Consider the following 16,735-nt stretch of genomic DNA (forward strand, 5'->3'; position numbering starts at 1 on the left):
AACGTAAGTGCCTGATCTTAAGCTGTGGACGGCTTAGGCATCCACGTCACAGACAGCTGTCTTAAATAAACATCGTGCCAGCTAACACACTAGACCAAAGCCAGGCTTCTCCATCCCAGAAGTTTCCTTTGTTTTAGAGACCACCGGTTGACTAGGATAACTGACCATCTGACCACTTGTTTTCCCCTTCTGACGCTTTAAGGCACGCTCATGTTTTAAGTTCACCAAGAAAGACTAAATCTGTGACACGCCAGGCATCCCATCCTAGACCCCAATAAAAGCGACCCAGGCTGCACCTATACTCATGCTCTACCCAAGACCTGGCTGTGCAGCCCGATGCATGCCGGGCATCCTCCAGGACCTGTGAGTAAGTAATAAGCCGTGTTTTCTTTTCAAAGTTCCCTAAGAGTTGTTACTGAGGCACCGCTTACAATCACAGTAAGAACCACAAGGCAGGGGAGGGGGGCGGTGAAATCACAATGAAAAACGTGGAAGTGTTAGTCGTTCGGTCGTGTCGGACTCTGTGCGACAACACTGACTGTAGCCCTCCGGGGTCCTCTGTCCGTGGGATTCTCCAGGCCAGAAGACTGGAGTAGATAGCCACTCCCTTCTTCAGAGGAACTTCCAGACGCAGGGATCGAACCTGGGTGCTTAACTCCCAAATATGAATGGACAATTGTTTACCAGATATTTGACGGAGGTGAAGGAGATCATGATGAATGAACGTAACTGTTTCTGGAGAAAAAAACAAATATGCTGCAGGAAGCAGAAGAGAACATTACCAAAATACCCAAATTCATATTATCAGAATTGTGAAGACGACAGTGGGTTTATAAAATGGCAACAGGGTGCTATAAAAGGGAACAAATTAGAGAATAAGACAAAGTCCTTGGAATAAAAGCATTAGGGCAAAACTAAAAACTTAGTAGGTGCGAAGTCCTCAGCTCAAAGCGGCTGTGCCTCACCCTGGCTTTCATAGACAGTGGTCTCGCCCTGCCCACCCACCTGACCTCTTCCTTAACCAATCTCAAGCCCAGGCACTGACCCCGCCCACCAGACGCCACTACCCGGTCATTCCAGAGCCCGCACCCAGCCAGCTGCCGTCTGCCCCGGACCTCCGGTCGCCCGTATCGTCCACCATGGGGAGGTTCCGAGGAGGCTGCGGGTGTCGGCGCCGGCGCCCGCGCCCCCGCCGATGCCAGCCCCACACACGTATCATCCAAGCCGCCATTATCTCGGCCATGCAGTCGCCCGCCATGCTGCCCACACCGCCCTCGCGGGTGCGCCCGGAGTGTGAGGCCGCGGTCAACAGCCACGCCGCCCTGGAGTTCCACGCCTCCTTTCAGTGCCTGGCCGTGGCCTCCTACCTCGACCGTGATGAGGGGGTCTTGAAGTATTTCTCCCACTTCTTTCTGCTCCGTTGCCACGAGCACGGCAAGACAACCGAGAGCCTGATGTTCCTGCAGAACCAGCGTGGGGGCCGCATCTGCTTCCTCGACTGCACAAAGCCCAAGACCCGACAGTGGGAGAGCGGCCTCCAGGCCATACAGGACGTCCTGCACCTGGAGAAGTGCGTCAACCAGAGCCTGCTCGACCTGCACCAGCTGGCCACCGACAGCAGCGACGCCCACCTGTGCCACTTCCTGGGGACCGGCTACCTGGACCAGCAGGTCAGGTTCATCAAGGAGCTGGTGGACTATGTCAGCATCCTGAGCAACATGGGGTCCCCGGAAGGTGCCCTGGCAGAGTACTTCTTTGACAAGCTCACCCTGGGTGACGGCGACCAGAAGGACTGAGCCTGGACTGGCCTTTTCCCCCGAGTCCTGGGTGACTGCCCAAGGTCACCCTGCCCGCCATGCAGACCGCAGGATTGCCCTTGCAGAAAAAGTTCACTTAAGTTTTCCTGCTTTCAGCGTTGCCAGTTCTTCCAATAAAGTAATTGTTTCCTAAGGAAATAAAGGTCTCGTGTTGATGCATGCGTGCAAACCCTTAACCTTTCAAGTTTTAAAACAGGTATCCAGGAGGCTCTCCAGCTACCAATGCCCTGTCCACAGGCAGCTCAGATCTCCACAGAGGGAAGGAAGAAGGGGATCCACGGGACCCTGAACAAGACAAAAGGTACCTTCCCCTAATAAACAATGTGGATATGGGGTGGCCGTGGGTGAGCCCAAGCCCTGGTGAATGTGGGTGCCTGTGAATAGAGGAGCTATAAAAATATGGCCTGAAAATCATGATTGGGGTTGATCTCCAGAAATAGTGAAGGGAATGGGATTGGGAAGGGACTGAAAAAGGAGGTCTATTTTTTTGAAGCGGACTTCTGGGTAGCAAGATGCGGGCCCTGGATGCTGACAGCAGAGTTCCTTTCTGAGAATCTCCCCCTGGATTGCAGTGACAATCTAGTGTAGCAGGGCTGGCTTTCCTAGAGACACACTTCCTGTGGTCACCACTGTTGAGCATGGATGCTGCCCTTTCAAAACATCCACCTGTGATTTTTTTACTTGAACTGTGCCACCCTGCAATAATGTAACATTGGTACCACTCAAAATTTACCTCAATCGTATTGAGGGCGATTGTATATAACCCTACTAGGTTGAAAAATATAAGCTCATGAATGAAGGTCAATTTGTGATATTGAATATAAAGTAAAATGAATCCCCCTGAATATGAAATCAATGGTACTGGCTGCACTGAGGAATGTAGGTGGGGGGGGGGTTTGAAGCCGGGAGGCCAGTTAGTAGGTGTCACAGCTGGTACAGGGGAAAGACAATGGTTGTTGGAGTGGAGTGGAGGATGAAGAAATGAAGAGATGTAGACACACTGCAGATGGATTTAGATACATCAGCAAGGTATCTTCATGGATCAGAGAGGATGAGTGAGATATGGAGAAAATAAATTATCCTGGGTTGATGGTGGTTCCATTTGATCAATATGGGGCCTTTTGCCAGGGGCACAGCTTTGATGGAAGGTTGGAGAAGGCATGTCATGTCAAATCTGAGATGCATACTAGATATCCAAGTGGAACTGTCATGCAGGTAGCCAGAAAAATGAATCTTGAGTTCAGAGTGGATATCAGCTTGAGAAACAGACCTATGGGAGACATCAGCCTATATAGATTGTGCTGTGGTCATGGGAGTGGAAAACCTCACTGGAGAGTGGACTAGGAGTATGGTAGAGCCCAAGCCCAGGGTAACTAACATGTAGAAACAGCCAGAGGGGTGCTGACCTCACCTTGACCATTAAGCTCACTACAGACTGCGCCCACCTGTGCCCACACCCCCTGGCCTCAAATCAGCCTGTTCGTGACCTCAGTGTGGCCTCCTGGTTTCTGCGTTCAAAATGGGGAGAAGACTGAACTCTTTTATTTTTTGTGACTATGTAGAAAGAAATTTTCCAGTTTAAAAAAAGACGTTTCAAGAAAATGATAGGGTGGTCCACTGGTTAGGAAGCTGCCTTCCAACACAGGGGATATGGGTTTGATCTCTGATCCGGGAATTATGATCCCTTATGTCTCAGGAGAACTAAGGCCACGTGCAGCAACAAAGACCCAGCACGGCCAAAAAAAGAAAATCTTACTTTTTTTCCTCTTCCCCTTTAAAACTTCGGCCTCTCGGTCAACTGTAGTTGACCAAATGAAATCGCGACACCCGTAAACCCTAATATGGCCTTTGCCTAAGAAAAACATTCAAAATATGTTTCTTCTGTGCCTAGGTGTTGTGAACAAGGCAAAAGGTAAAATTTTACCGATCTTGCTTGTCTAAGACATGGTCCTCAGATGGACACACGGTCAATCTGAGTCTCCCTAAGGTTTGCAAACTGCTCTGAATATTTACAAATAATATTCAAATATTTGTAATATTTGAATATTTGTACAGGGCTCCTCCCTGTAGCTCAGACGGTATAGAATCTGCCCGCAGTGTGGAAGAGCTGGGTTCGATCCCTGGGTTGGGAAGATTCCCTGGAGACGGGAATGGCAACCCACTCCAGTGTTCTTGTCTGGAGAGTTCCATGGACAGAGGACTCCGGCGGGCTACAGTCTAGGGTTTCGCAGACTACCTACGTTGAATATTAACAAATAAAGAAACAAGCTTGGCTACAAAGGAATTAACTTTCCCATTTCGCCATGACTGCACTGGAATATTTTTTTTAAATGAGGATTAAGTCTCTTCAGTTAAACTTCCAGAAGATGTGCTCGTTCCATTGCTCTTCGACAACCGGGGTCTTTTCGCTCTGTTTCTTTCTCTGCTCACATTGAGGATCTCTCCTCTCTGACGGGCATTCCCTGGTGGCTCAGACGGTAAAGAATCTGCCTGCAATGCAGGAGACCCGGGTTTAATCCCTGGGTCGGGGAGATCCCTGGCAGAAGGGAATGTCCACCCACTCCAGTGTTCTTGCCTGGAAAATTCCATGAACAGAGTAGCCTAGTGGGCTACGGTCCATGGGGTCGCAAAGGGTCGGACACGACTGAGCGACTAACACTTTCATTTTCCTCTCTCTGCCAATGTCTCAGATCCTACATATGTCAATTAACTGTTCTCCTCTAGATAGAAGAAGCAAGCACCAGGTGAGTAGCTGTTCATCTTCATAACTAGAAATTGACTTTTGGGTTGTGCTGCTGCTGCTGCTAAGTCACCTCAGTCGTGTCCGACTCTGTGCGACCCCATAGACGGTGGCCCGCCAGGCTCCACTGTCCCTGGAGGGCTTCGTTACTGCACAGGCTTTGCTCTCGTTGCGGGATGTGGGTTTCTTATTGTGGTGGCTTCGCCTATTGCACACCATGGACTCGAGGCGCTTGGACTTCAGGAGATGGGGCACGTGGGCTCAGCAGCTGCGGTTCCCCGGCTCTAGAGCACGGGTTCAGTAGTTGTAACGTGCAGGCTGAGGTGCTCTGTGAAATGTGGGATCTTCCAGGATCAGGGATCAAACCCAGGTTTCCTGCTTCGGCAGGCGGATTCTTTACCCCTGAGCCACCGGGGAAGCCCGAAGATCCCTCTTACTCTCCTGTTTTGGAGAAAAAGTTTGGTGTCGTGGATTCTTCCACACAGATGGCCTGGGTTCAAATCCCATTCTAGCCACTTACTAAGTTGAGGGCGTTGGGGAATGTTAATGACCTCTGTGCCTCTGGTTTCTCATATGTAAAACAGGGATCAAAAAACTATTGCTTAAAAGAGTAGATGGTTTATTATACGGTAAATGTTTAATTTAAATTTAAACATATTTAAAATTAGCATCTTTTAAATTGCCCTCAGGCAGGGCAGTATCAAATGAAACAAGTTCCCAAAGCGCTAGATGACCAAGGTCAACCCAGCGCATTCATACATGTACACTCTCCATTTTCTATCTCAGATGGGGGCAGGGAGCATATGTAGGGCACAGCTTTCTGAATCGGCCTGAATGCCCTATTCCCTTACCGGGGGAAGATCTAACAAAGTTAAATGCCCAGGTGACTTTCTCACCAGAAAAAGTAGATGCTCAAGTACTCCTAGGTCACGCCTGCACCCTCCAAGCTGTGCTATGACAATGGAGAGTCAAACTTCAACCAGAAGTCCCTGAAGAAATACTACAGAAGGTCAGAGTGGATGCTTGAGTTGAAGGGGAGGCCATGAAGAGCCAAGGCCCCTGACGCAGTAGCAGGAGAACTCCAACCCGGTGCCAGGTATCGAAAATGAAAAAGCAATAGCCTTTAAAGAGGCACGTGAAGTATAAAGCCTCTGACGACCAAATGTATTAAATGCCAAGTAATCCAAACTTAGTAGTGTACTGTTAGTCACTCAGTCGTGTCTGACTCTTTTGCGACCTTAAGGACCGTAGCCCACCAGGCTCCTCTGTCCACGGGATTCTCCAGACAAGAATACCGGATTGGGCGGCCATTCCCTTCTCCAGCGAATCCTCCCGACCCAGGGATCAAACGTATGTCTCCCACATTGCAGGCGGGTTCTTTACCCTCTGAATCACCAGGGAAGCCCTTTAAAGGCAATGGGCTCTCTGGAAGCAACATCCCAACGATACTTGCCCTCCAGTATCAACATCAAATAGTGCTACCAGCCAACTGGCCCAGTGATTGCTCCTACATAAAACCATCTGGATATGGGCAATGTGCTCCCAGGATCTATGCAGGGACTGCCCTCATGGTTGTGCCTAAGTAGCATCCATAGATCGCCTGTAGCCTGGGATATACATGTGCCCAGAATATTCACGTGCTTTGGATGAGCTCACCTGGGAAGCAAAGGAAAGCCACTCACTGTACTGCTAAAGATGCCCTTGACGACCCCAGAGAGCTCTCAACAATTTGTTCCACAAGCAGCAGGCATCAGCGATGCCCTGCAGCCCTCTATGTCAGGCTAGCCTATGCCCAGCCAATGACCCATACTGTATATCCACATGGGTTCCCACACCTGGGTGGCCTCCACTCCAGAGGACGTCACTCGTGACTGAGACAGACTCATCGCTGGAGACGATACCATCCCAGGCGACACCGTCCTAGGCCAGGAGTTCACCACCGGAGACGCCTATGCCTCATCCCCGGGACATGACACCCCAGGGCCATGGTACCGTGTTGGAGATGTAGCTGCTCACCCAGATGGCTTGCTCCCCAGTTCACACGGTGGAACACTGCAATGGGGACTGAGACGTTCCAGAAACAATGGACCAAGTGCACCGCCTGATGGCACCAGAGGACGAGCCGCTACGATGTTATCTGGCGGAACTTGCTGGGTGCTTGCTGGCTGAGCCAACCCTGGACCAAGAGGCCCGTCCGACTGTCACTCAGTTCTCAGGCCAGAAGGTGCACCCAAAAACAGACAGCTCTCCTGCCTGCAAATCCTGAAGGCCGTTCATATCCTCATCTCCTAACTCTGCTGTCTCAGCATCACAGGCTGGACTGTACTCTAAGCACCATAGTTGTTTTGTTTTGTTTGCCTGCACTGGGTCTTAGCTGCAGTGTGTGGGATCTAGTTCCCCAACCAGGGATTGAACCCAGGCCCCCTGCACTGGGAGCTTGGAGGTGTAGCCACTGGACTACCAGGAAGTCCCCTGAGTTGGTTTTTTAATTTTTTTTTTTTTTTATCGTAACATAAGTGCCTGATCTTAAGCTGTGGACGGCTTAGGCATCCACGTCACAGACAGCTGTCTTAAATAAACATCGTGCCAGCTAACACACTAGACCAAAGCCAGGCTTCTCCATCCCAGAAGTTTCCTTTGTTTTAGAGACCACCGGTTGACTAGGATAACTGACCATCTGACCACTTGTTTTCCCCTTCTGACGCTTTAAGGCACGCTCATGTTTTAAGTTCACCAAGAAAGACTAAATCTGTGACACGCCAGGCATCCCATCCTAGACCCCAATAAAAGCGACCCAGGCTGCACCTATACTCACGCTCTACCCAAGACCTGGCTGTGCAGCCCGATGCATGCCGGGCATCCTCCAGGACCTGTGAGTAAGTAATAAGCCGTGTTTTCTTTTCAAAGTTCCCTAAGAGTTGTTACTGAGGCACCGCTTACAATCACAGTAAGAACCACAAGGCAGGGGAGGGGGGCGGTGAAATCACAATGAAAAACGTGGAAGTGTTAGTCGTTCGGTCGTGTCGGACTCTGTGCGACAACACTGACTGTAGCCCTCCGGGGTCCTCTGTCCGTGGGATTCTCCAGGCCAGAAGACTGGAGTAGATAGCCACTCCCTTCTTCAGAGGAACTTCCAGACGCAGGGATCGAACCTGGGTGCTTAACTCCCAAATATGAATGGACAATTGTTTACCAGATATTTGACGGAGGTGAAGGAGATCATGATGAATGAACGTAACTGTTTCTGGAGAAAAAAACAAATATGCTGCAGGAAGCAGAAGAGAACATTACCAAAATACCCAAATTCATATTATCAGAATTGTGAAGACGACAGTGGGTTTATAAAATGGCAACAGGGTGCTATAAAAGGGAACAAATTAGAGAATAAGACAAAGTCCTTGGAATAAAAGCATTAGGGCAAAACTAAAAACTTAGTAGGTGCGAAGTCCTCAGCTCAAAGCGGCTGTGCCTCACCCTGGCTTTCATAGACAGTGGTCTCGCCCTGCCCACCCACCTGACCTCTTCCTTAACCAATCTCAAGCCCAGGCACTGACCCCGCCCACCAGACGCCACTACCCGGTCATTCCAGAGCCCGCACCCAGCCAGCTGCCGTCTGCCCCGGACCTCCGGTCGCCCGTATCGTCCACCATGGGGAGGTTCCGAGGAGGCTGCGGGTGTCGGCGCCGGCGCCCGCGCCCCCGCCGATGCCAGCCCCACACACGTATCATCCAAGCCGCCATTATCTCGGCCATGCAGTCGCCCGCCATGCTGCCCACACCGCCCTCGCGGGTGCGCCCGGAGTGTGAGGCCGCGGTCAACAGCCACGCCGCCCTGGAGTTCCACGCCTCCTTTCAGTGCCTGGCCGTGGCCTCCTACCTCGACCGTGATGAGGGGGTCTTGAAGTATTTCTCCCACTTCTTTCTGCTCCGTTGCCACGAGCACGGCAAGACAACCGAGAGCCTGATGTTCCTGCAGAACCAGCGTGGGGGCCGCATCTGCTTCCTCGACTGCACAAAGCCCAAGACCCGACAGTGGGAGAGCGGCCTCCAGGCCATACAGGACGTCCTGCACCTGGAGAAGTGCGTCAACCAGAGCCTGCTCGACCTGCACCAGCTGGCCACCGACAGCAGCGACGCCCACCTGTGCCACTTCCTGGGGACCGGCTACCTGGACCAGCAGGTCAGGTTCATCAAGGAGCTGGTGGACTATGTCAGCATCCTGAGCAACATGGGGTCCCCGGAAGGTGCCCTGGCAGAGTACTTCTTTGACAAGCTCACCCTGGGTGACGGCGACCAGAAGGACTGAGCCTGGACTGGCCTTTTCCCCCGAGTCCTGGGTGACTGCCCAAGGTCACCCTGCCCGCCATGCAGACCGCAGGATTGCCCTTGCAGAAAAAGTTCACTTAAGTTTTCCTGCTTTCAGCGTTGCCAGTTCTTCCAATAAAGTAATTGTTTCCTAAGGAAATAAAGGTCTCGTGTTGATGCATGCGTGCAAACCCTTAACCTTTCAAGTTTTAAAACAGGTATCCAGGAGGCTCTCCAGCTACCAATGCCCTGTCCACAGGCAGCTCAGATCTCCACAGAGGGAAGGAAGAAGGGGATCCACGGGACCCTGAACAAGACAAAAGGTACCTTCCCCTAATAAACAATGTGGATATGGGGTGGCCGTGGGTGAGCCCAAGCCCTGGTGAATGTGGGTGCCTGTGAATAGAGGAGCTATAAAAATATGGCCTGAAAATCATGATTGGGGTTGATCTCCAGAAATAGTGAAGGGAATGGGATTGGGAAGGGACTGAAAAAGGAGGTCTATTTTTTTGAAGCGGACTTCTGGGTAGCAAGATGCGGGCCCTGGATGCTGACAGCAGAGTTCCTTTCTGAGAATCTCCCCCTGGATTGCAGTGACAATCTAGTGTAGCAGGGCTGGCTTTCCTAGAGACACACTTCCTGTGGTCACCACTGTTGAGCATGGATGCTGCCCTTTCAAAACATCCACCTGTGATTTTTTTACTTGAACTGTGCCACCCTGCAATAATGTAACATTGGTACCACTCAAAATTTACCTCAATCGTATTGAGGGCGATTGTATATAACCCTACTAGGTTGAAAAATATAAGCTCATGAATGAAGGTCAATTTGTGATATTGAATATAAAGTAAAATGAATCCCCCTGAATATGAAATCAATGGTACTGGCTGCACTGAGGAATGTAGGTGGGGGGGGGGTTTGAAGCCGGGAGGCCAGTTAGTAGGTGTCACAGCTGGTACAGGGGAAAGACAATGGTTGTTGGAGTGGAGTGGAGGATGAAGAAATGAAGAGATGTAGACACACTGCAGATGGATTTAGATACATCAGCAAGGTATCTTCATGGATCAGAGAGGATGAGTGAGATATGGAGAAAATAAATTATCCTGGGTTGATGGTGGTTCCATTTGATCAATATGGGGCCTTTTGCCAGGGGCACAGCTTTGATGGAAGGTTGGAGAAGGCATGTCATGTCAAATCTGAGATGCATACTAGATATCCAAGTGGAACTGTCATGCAGGTAGCCAGAAAAATGAATCTTGAGTTCAGAGTGGATATCAGCTTGAGAAACAGACCTATGGGAGACATCAGCCTATATAGATTGTGCTGTGGTCATGGGAGTGGAAAACCTCACTGGAGAGTGGACTAGGAGTATGGTAGAGCCCAAGCCCAGGGTAACTAACATGTAGAAACAGCCAGAGGGGTGCTGACCTCACCTTGACCATTAAGCTCACTACAGACTGCGCCCACCTGTGCCCACACCCCCTGGCCTCAAATCAGCCTGTTCGTGACCTCAGTGTGGCCTCCTGGTTTCTGCGTTCAAAATGGGGAGAAGACTGAACTCTTTTATTTTTTGTGACTATGTAGAAAGAAATTTTCCAGTTTAAAAAAAGACGTTTCAAGAAAATGATAGGGTGGTCCACTGGTTAGGAAGCTGCCTTCCAACACAGGGGATATGGGTTTGATCTCTGATCCGGGAATTATGATCCCTTATGTCTCAGGAGAACTAAGGCCACGTGCAGCAACAAAGACCCAGCACGGCCAAAAAAAGAAAATCTTACTTTTTTTCCTCTTCCCCTTTAAAACTTCGGCCTCTCGGTCAACTGTAGTTGACCAAATGAAATCGCGACACCCGTAAACCCTAATATGGCCTTTGCCTAAGAAAAACATTCAAAATATGTTTCTTCTGTGCCTAGGTGTTGTGAACAAGGCAAAAGGTAAAATTTTACCGATCTTGCTTGTCTAAGACATGGTCCTCAGATGGACACACGGTCAATCTGAGTCTCCCTAAGGTTTGCAAACTGCTCTGAATATTTACAAATAATATTCAAATATTTGTAATATTTGAATATTTGTACAGGGCTCCTCCCTGTAGCTCAGACGGTATAGAATCTGCCCGCAGTGTGGAAGAGCTGGGTTCGATCCCTGGGTTGGGAAGATTCCCTGGAGACGGGAATGGCAACCCACTCCAGTGTTCTTGTCTGGAGAGTTCCATGGACAGAGGACTCCGGCGGGCTACAGTCTAGGGTTTCGCAGACTACCTACGTTGAATATTAACAAATAAAGAAACAAGCTTGGCTACAAAGGAATTAACTTTCCCATTTCGCCATGACTGCACTGGAATATTTTTTTTAAATGAGGATTAAGTCTCTTCAGTTAAACTTCCAGAAGATGTGCTCGTTCCATTGCTCTTCGACAACCGGGGTCTTTTCGCTCTGTTTCTTTCTCTGCTCACATTGAGGATCTCTCCTCTCTGACGGGCATTCCCTGGTGGCTCAGACGGTAAAGAATCTGCCTGCAATGCAGGAGACCCGGGTTTAATCCCTGGGTCGGGGAGATCCCTGGCAGAAGGGAATGTCCACCCACTCCAGTGTTCTTGCCTGGAAAATTCCATGAACAGAGTAGCCTAGTGGGCTACGGTCCATGGGGTCGCAAAGGGTCGGACACGACTGAGCGACTAACACTTTCATTTTCCTCTCTCTGCCAATGTCTCAGATCCTACATATGTCAATTAACTGTTCTCCTCTAGATAGAAGAAGCAAGCACCAGGTGAGTAGCTGTTCATCTTCATAACTAGAAATTGACTTTTGGGTTGTGCTGCTGCTGCTGCTAAGTCACCTCAGTCGTGTCCGACTCTGTGCGACCCCATAGACGGTGGCCCGCCAGGCTCCACTGTCCCTGGAGGGCTTCGTTACTGCACAGGCTTTGCTCTCGTTGCGGGATGTGGGTTTCTTATTGTGGTGGCTTCGCCTATTGCACACCATGGACTCGAGGCGCTTGGACTTCAGGAGATGGGGCACGTGGGCTCAGCAGCTGCGGTTCCCCGGCTCTAGAGCACGGGTTCAGTAGTTGTAACGTGCAGGCTGAGGTGCTCTGTGAAATGTGGGATCTTCCAGGATCAGGGATCAAACCCAGGTTTCCTGCTTCGGCAGGCGGATTCTTTACCCCTGAGCCACCGGGGAAGCCCGAAGATCCCTCTTACTCTCCTGTTTTGGAGAAAAAGTTTGGTGTCGTGGATTCTTCCACACAGATGGCCTGGGTTCAAATCCCATTCTAGCCACTTACTAAGTTGAGGGCGTTGGGGAATGTTAATGACCTCTGTGCCTCTGGTTTCTCATATGTAAAACAGGGATCAAAAAACTATTGCTTAAAAGAGTAGATGGTTTATTATACGGTAAATGTTTAATTTAAATTTAAACATATTTAAAATTAGCATCTTTTAAATTGCCCTCAGGCAGGGCAGTATCAAATGAAACAAGTTCCCAAAGCGCTAGATGACCAAGGTCAACCCAGCGCATTCATACATGTACACTCTCCATTTTCTATCTCAGATGGGGGCAGGGAGCATATGTAGGGCACAGCTTTCTGAATCGGCCTGAATGCCCTATTCCCTTACCGGGGGAAGATCTAACAAAGTTAAATGCCCAGGTGACTTTCTCACCAGAAAAAGTAGATGCTCAAGTACTCCTAGGTCACGCCTGCACCCTCCAAGCTGTGCTATGACAATGGAGAGTCAAACTTCAACCAGAAGTCCCTGAAGAAATACTACAGAAGGTCAGAGTGGATGCTTGAGTTGAAGGGGAGGCCATGAAGAGCCAAGGCCCCTGACGCAGTAGCAGGAGAACTCCAACCCGGTGCCAGGTATCGAAAATGAAAAAGCAATAGCCTTTAAAGAGGCACGTGAAGTATAAAGCCTCTGACGACCAAATGTATTAAATGCCAAGTAATCCAAACTTAGTAGTGTACTGTTAGTCACTCAGTCGTGTCTGACTCTTTTGCGACCTTAAGGACCGTAGCCCACCAGGCTCCTCTGTCCACGGGATTCTCCAGACAAGAATACCGGATTGGGCGGCCATTCCCTTCTCCAGCGAATCCTCCCGACCCAGGGATCAAACGTATGTCTCCCACATTGCAGGCGGGTTCTTTACCCTCTGAATCACCAGGGAAGCCCTTTAAAGGCAATGGGCTCTCTGGAAGCAACATCCCAACGATACTTGCCCTCCAGTATCAACATCAAATAGTGCTACCAGCCAACTGGCCCAGTGATTGCTCCTACATAAAACCATCTGGATATGGGCAATGTGCTCCCAGGATCTATGCAGGGACTGCCCTCATGGTTGTGCCTAAGTAGCATCCATAGATCGCCTGTAGCCTGGGATATACATGTGCCCAGAATATTCACGTGCTTTGGATGAGCTCACCTGGGAAGCAAAGGAAAGCCACTCACTGTACTGCTAAAGATGCCCTTGACGACCCCAGAGAGCTCTCAACAATTTGTTCCACAAGCAGCAGGCATCAGCGATGCCCTGCAGCCCTCTATGTCAGGCTAGCCTATGCCCAGCCAATGACCCATACTGTATATCCACATGGGTTCCCACACCTGGGTGGCCTCCACTCCAGAGGACGTCACTCGTGACTGAGACAGACTCATCGCTGGAGACGATACCATCCCAGGCGACACCGTCCTAGGCCAGGAGTTCACCACCGGAGACGCCTATGCCTCATCCCCGGGACATGACACCCCAGGGCCATGGTACCGTGTTGGAGATGTAGCTGCTCACCCAGATGGCTTGCTCCCCAGTTCACACGGTGGAACACTGCAATGGGGACTGAGACGTTCCAGAAACAATGGACCAAGTGCACCGCCTGATGGCACCAGAGGACGAGCCGCTACGATGTTATCTGGCGGAACTTGCTGGGTGCTTGCTGGCTGAGCCAACCCTGGACCAAGAGGCCCGTCCGACTGTCACTCAGTTCTCAGGCCAGAAGGTGCACCCAAAAACAGACAGCTCTCCTGCCTGCAAATCCTGAAGGCCGTTCATATCCTCATCTCCTAACTCTGCTGTCTCAGCATCACAGGCTGGACTGTACTCTAAGCACCATAGTTGTTTTGTTTTGTTTGCCTGCACTGGGTCTTAGCTGCAGTGTGTGGGATCTAGTTCCCCAACCAGGGATTGAACCCAGGCCCCCTGCACTGGGAGCTTGGAGGTGTAGCCACTGGACTACCAGGAAGTCCCCTGAGTTGGTTTTTTAATTTTTTTTTTTTTTATCGTAACATAAGTGCCTGATCTTAAGCTGTGGACGGCTTAGGCATCCACGTCACAGACAGCTGTCTTAAATAAACATCGTGCCAGCTAACACACTAGACCAAAGCCAGGCTTCTCCATCCCAGAAGTTTCCTTTGTTTTAGAGACCACCGGTTGACTAGGATAACTGACCATCTGACCACTTGTTTTCCCCTTCTGACGCTTTAAGGCACGCTCATGTTTTAAGTTCACCAAGAAAGACTAAATCTGTGACACGCCAGGCATCCCATCCTAGACCCCAATAAAAGCGACCCAGGCTGCACCTATACTCACGCTCTACCCAAGACCTGGCTGTGCAGCCCGATGCATGCCGGGCATCCTCCAGGACCTGTGAGTAAGTAATAAGCCGTGTTTTCTTTTCAAAGTTCCCTAAGAGTTGTTACTGAGGCACCGCTTACAATCACAGTAAGAACCACAAGGCAGGGGAGGGGGGCGGTGAAATCACAATGAAAAACGTGGAAGTGTTAGTCGTTCGGTCGTGTCGGACTCTGTGCGACAACACTGACTGTAGCCCTCCGGGGTCCTCTGTCCGTGGGATTCTCCAGGCCAGAAGACTGGAGTAGATAGCCACTCCCTTCTTCAGAGGAACTTCCAGACGCAGGGATCGAACCTGGGTGCTTAACTCCCAAATATGAATGGACAATTGTTTACCAGATATTTGACGGAGGTGAAGGAGATCATGATGAATGAACGTAACTGTTTCTGGAGAAAAAAACAAATATGCTGCAGGAAGCAGAAGAGAACATTACCAAAATACCCAAATTCATATTATCAGAATTGTGAAGACGACAGTGGGTTTATAAAATGGCAACAGGGTGCTATAAAAGGGAACAAATTAGAGAATAAGACAAAGTCCTTGGAATAAAAGCATTAGGGCAAAACTAAAAACTTAGTAGGTGCGAAGTCCTCAGCTCAAAGCGGCTGTGCCTCACCCTGGCTTTCATAGACAGTGGTCTCGCCCTGCCCACCCACCTGACCTCTTCCTTAACCAATCTCAAGCCCAGGCACTGACCCCGCCCACCAGACGCCACTACCCGGTCATTCCAGAGCCCGCACCCAGCCAGCTGCCGTCTGCCCCGGACCTCCGGTCGCCCGTATCGTCCACCATGGGGAGGTTCCGAGGAGGCTGCGGGTGTCGGCGCCGGCGCCCGCGCCCCCGCCGATGCCAGCCCCACACACGTATCATCCAAGCCGCCATTATCTCGGCCATGCAGTCGCCCGCCATGCTGCCCACACCGCCCTCGCGGGTGCGCCCGGAGTGTGAGGCCGCGGTCAACAGCCACGCCGCCCTGGAGTTCCACGCCTCCTTTCAGTGCCTGGCCGTGGCCTCCTACCTCGACCGTGATGAGGGGGTCTTGAAGTATTTCTCCCACTTCTTTCTGCTCCGTTGCCACGAGCACGGCAAGACAACCGAGAGCCTGATGTTCCTGCAGAACCAGCGTGGGGGCCGCATCTGCTTCCTCGACTGCACAAAGCCCAAGACCCGACAGTGGGAGAGCGGCCTCCAGGCCATACAGGACGTCCTGCACCTGGAGAAGTGCGTCAACCAGAGCCTGCTCGACCTGCACCAGCTGGCCACCGACAGCAGCGACGCCCACCTGTGCCACTTCCTGGGGACCGGCTACCTGGACCAGCAGGTCAGGTTCATCAAGGAGCTGGTGGACTATGTCAGCATCCTGAGCAACATGGGGTCCCCGGAAGGTGCCCTGGCAGAGTACTTCTTTGACAAGCTCACCCTGGGTGACGGCGACCAGAAGGACTGAGCCTGGACTGGCCTTTTCCCCCGAGTCCTGGGTGACTGCCCAAGGTCACCCTGCCCGCCATGCAGACCGCAGGATTGCCCTTGCAGAAAAAGTTCACTTAAGTTTTCCTGCTTTCAGCGTTGCCAGTTCTTCCAATAAAGTAATTGTTTCCTAAGGAAATAAAGGTCTCGTGTTGATGCATGCGTGCAAACCCTTAACCTTTCAAGTTTTAAAACAGGTATCCAGGAGGCTCTCCAGCTACCAATGCCCTGTCCACAGGCAGCTCAGATCTCCACAGAGGGAAGGAAGAAGGGGATCCACGGGACCCTGAACAAGACAAAAGGTACCTTCCCCTAATAAACAATGTGGATATGGGGTGGCCGTGGGTGAGCCCAAGCCCTGGTGAATGTGGGTGCCTGTGAATAGAGGAGCTATAAAAATATGGCCTGAAAATCATGATTGGGGTTGATCTCCAGAAATAGTGAAGGGAATGGGATTGGGAAGGGACTGAAAAAGGAGGTCTATTTTTTTGAAGCGGACTTCTGGGTAGCAAGATGCGGGCCCTGGATGCTGACAGCAGAGTTCCTTTCTGAGAATCTCCCCCTGGATTGCAGTGACAATCTAGTGTAGCAGGGCTGGCTTTCCTAGAGACACACTTCCTGTGGTCACCACTGTTGAGCATGGATGCTGCCCTTTCAAAACATCCACCTGTGATTTTTTTACTTGAACTGTGCCACCCTGCAATAATGTAACATTGGTACCACTCAAAATTTACCTCAATCGTATTGAGGGCGATTGTATATAACCCTACTAGGTTGAAAAATATAAG

The 16,735-nt window shown here is 50.7% G+C and overlaps 3 pseudogenes across 3 annotated transcripts; all 3 read left to right on the top strand.

Annotated features, from left to right (window-relative positions):
• The first annotated feature begins 1,073 nt into the window (after positions 1–1,073).
• LOC145535320 (ferritin heavy chain pseudogene) lies at positions 1,074–1,959 on the top strand (annotated as a pseudogene). The gene has a single exon (XR_014075368.1). The product of XR_014075368.1 is annotated as a ferritin heavy chain pseudogene (transcript).
• A 6,180-nt stretch (positions 1,960–8,139) lies between these two features.
• Positions 8,140–9,025, top strand: LOC145535323 (ferritin heavy chain pseudogene; annotated as a pseudogene). Its single transcript, XR_014075370.1, has one exon. The product of XR_014075370.1 is annotated as a ferritin heavy chain pseudogene (transcript).
• Positions 9,026–15,204: 6,179 nt separating this feature from the next.
• LOC145535314 (ferritin heavy chain pseudogene) lies at positions 15,205–16,090 on the top strand (annotated as a pseudogene). The gene has a single exon (XR_014075361.1). The product of XR_014075361.1 is annotated as a ferritin heavy chain pseudogene (transcript).
• The last annotated feature ends 645 nt before the right edge of the window (positions 16,091–16,735 follow it).

This window comes from Giraffa tippelskirchi, chromosome X, assembly GCF_054371585.1.
Source record: "Giraffa tippelskirchi isolate mGirTip1 chromosome X, T2T-mGirTip1v1.2.pri, whole genome shotgun sequence".
NCBI classification, from domain to species: domain Eukaryota; kingdom Metazoa; phylum Chordata; class Mammalia; order Artiodactyla; family Giraffidae; genus Giraffa; species Giraffa tippelskirchi.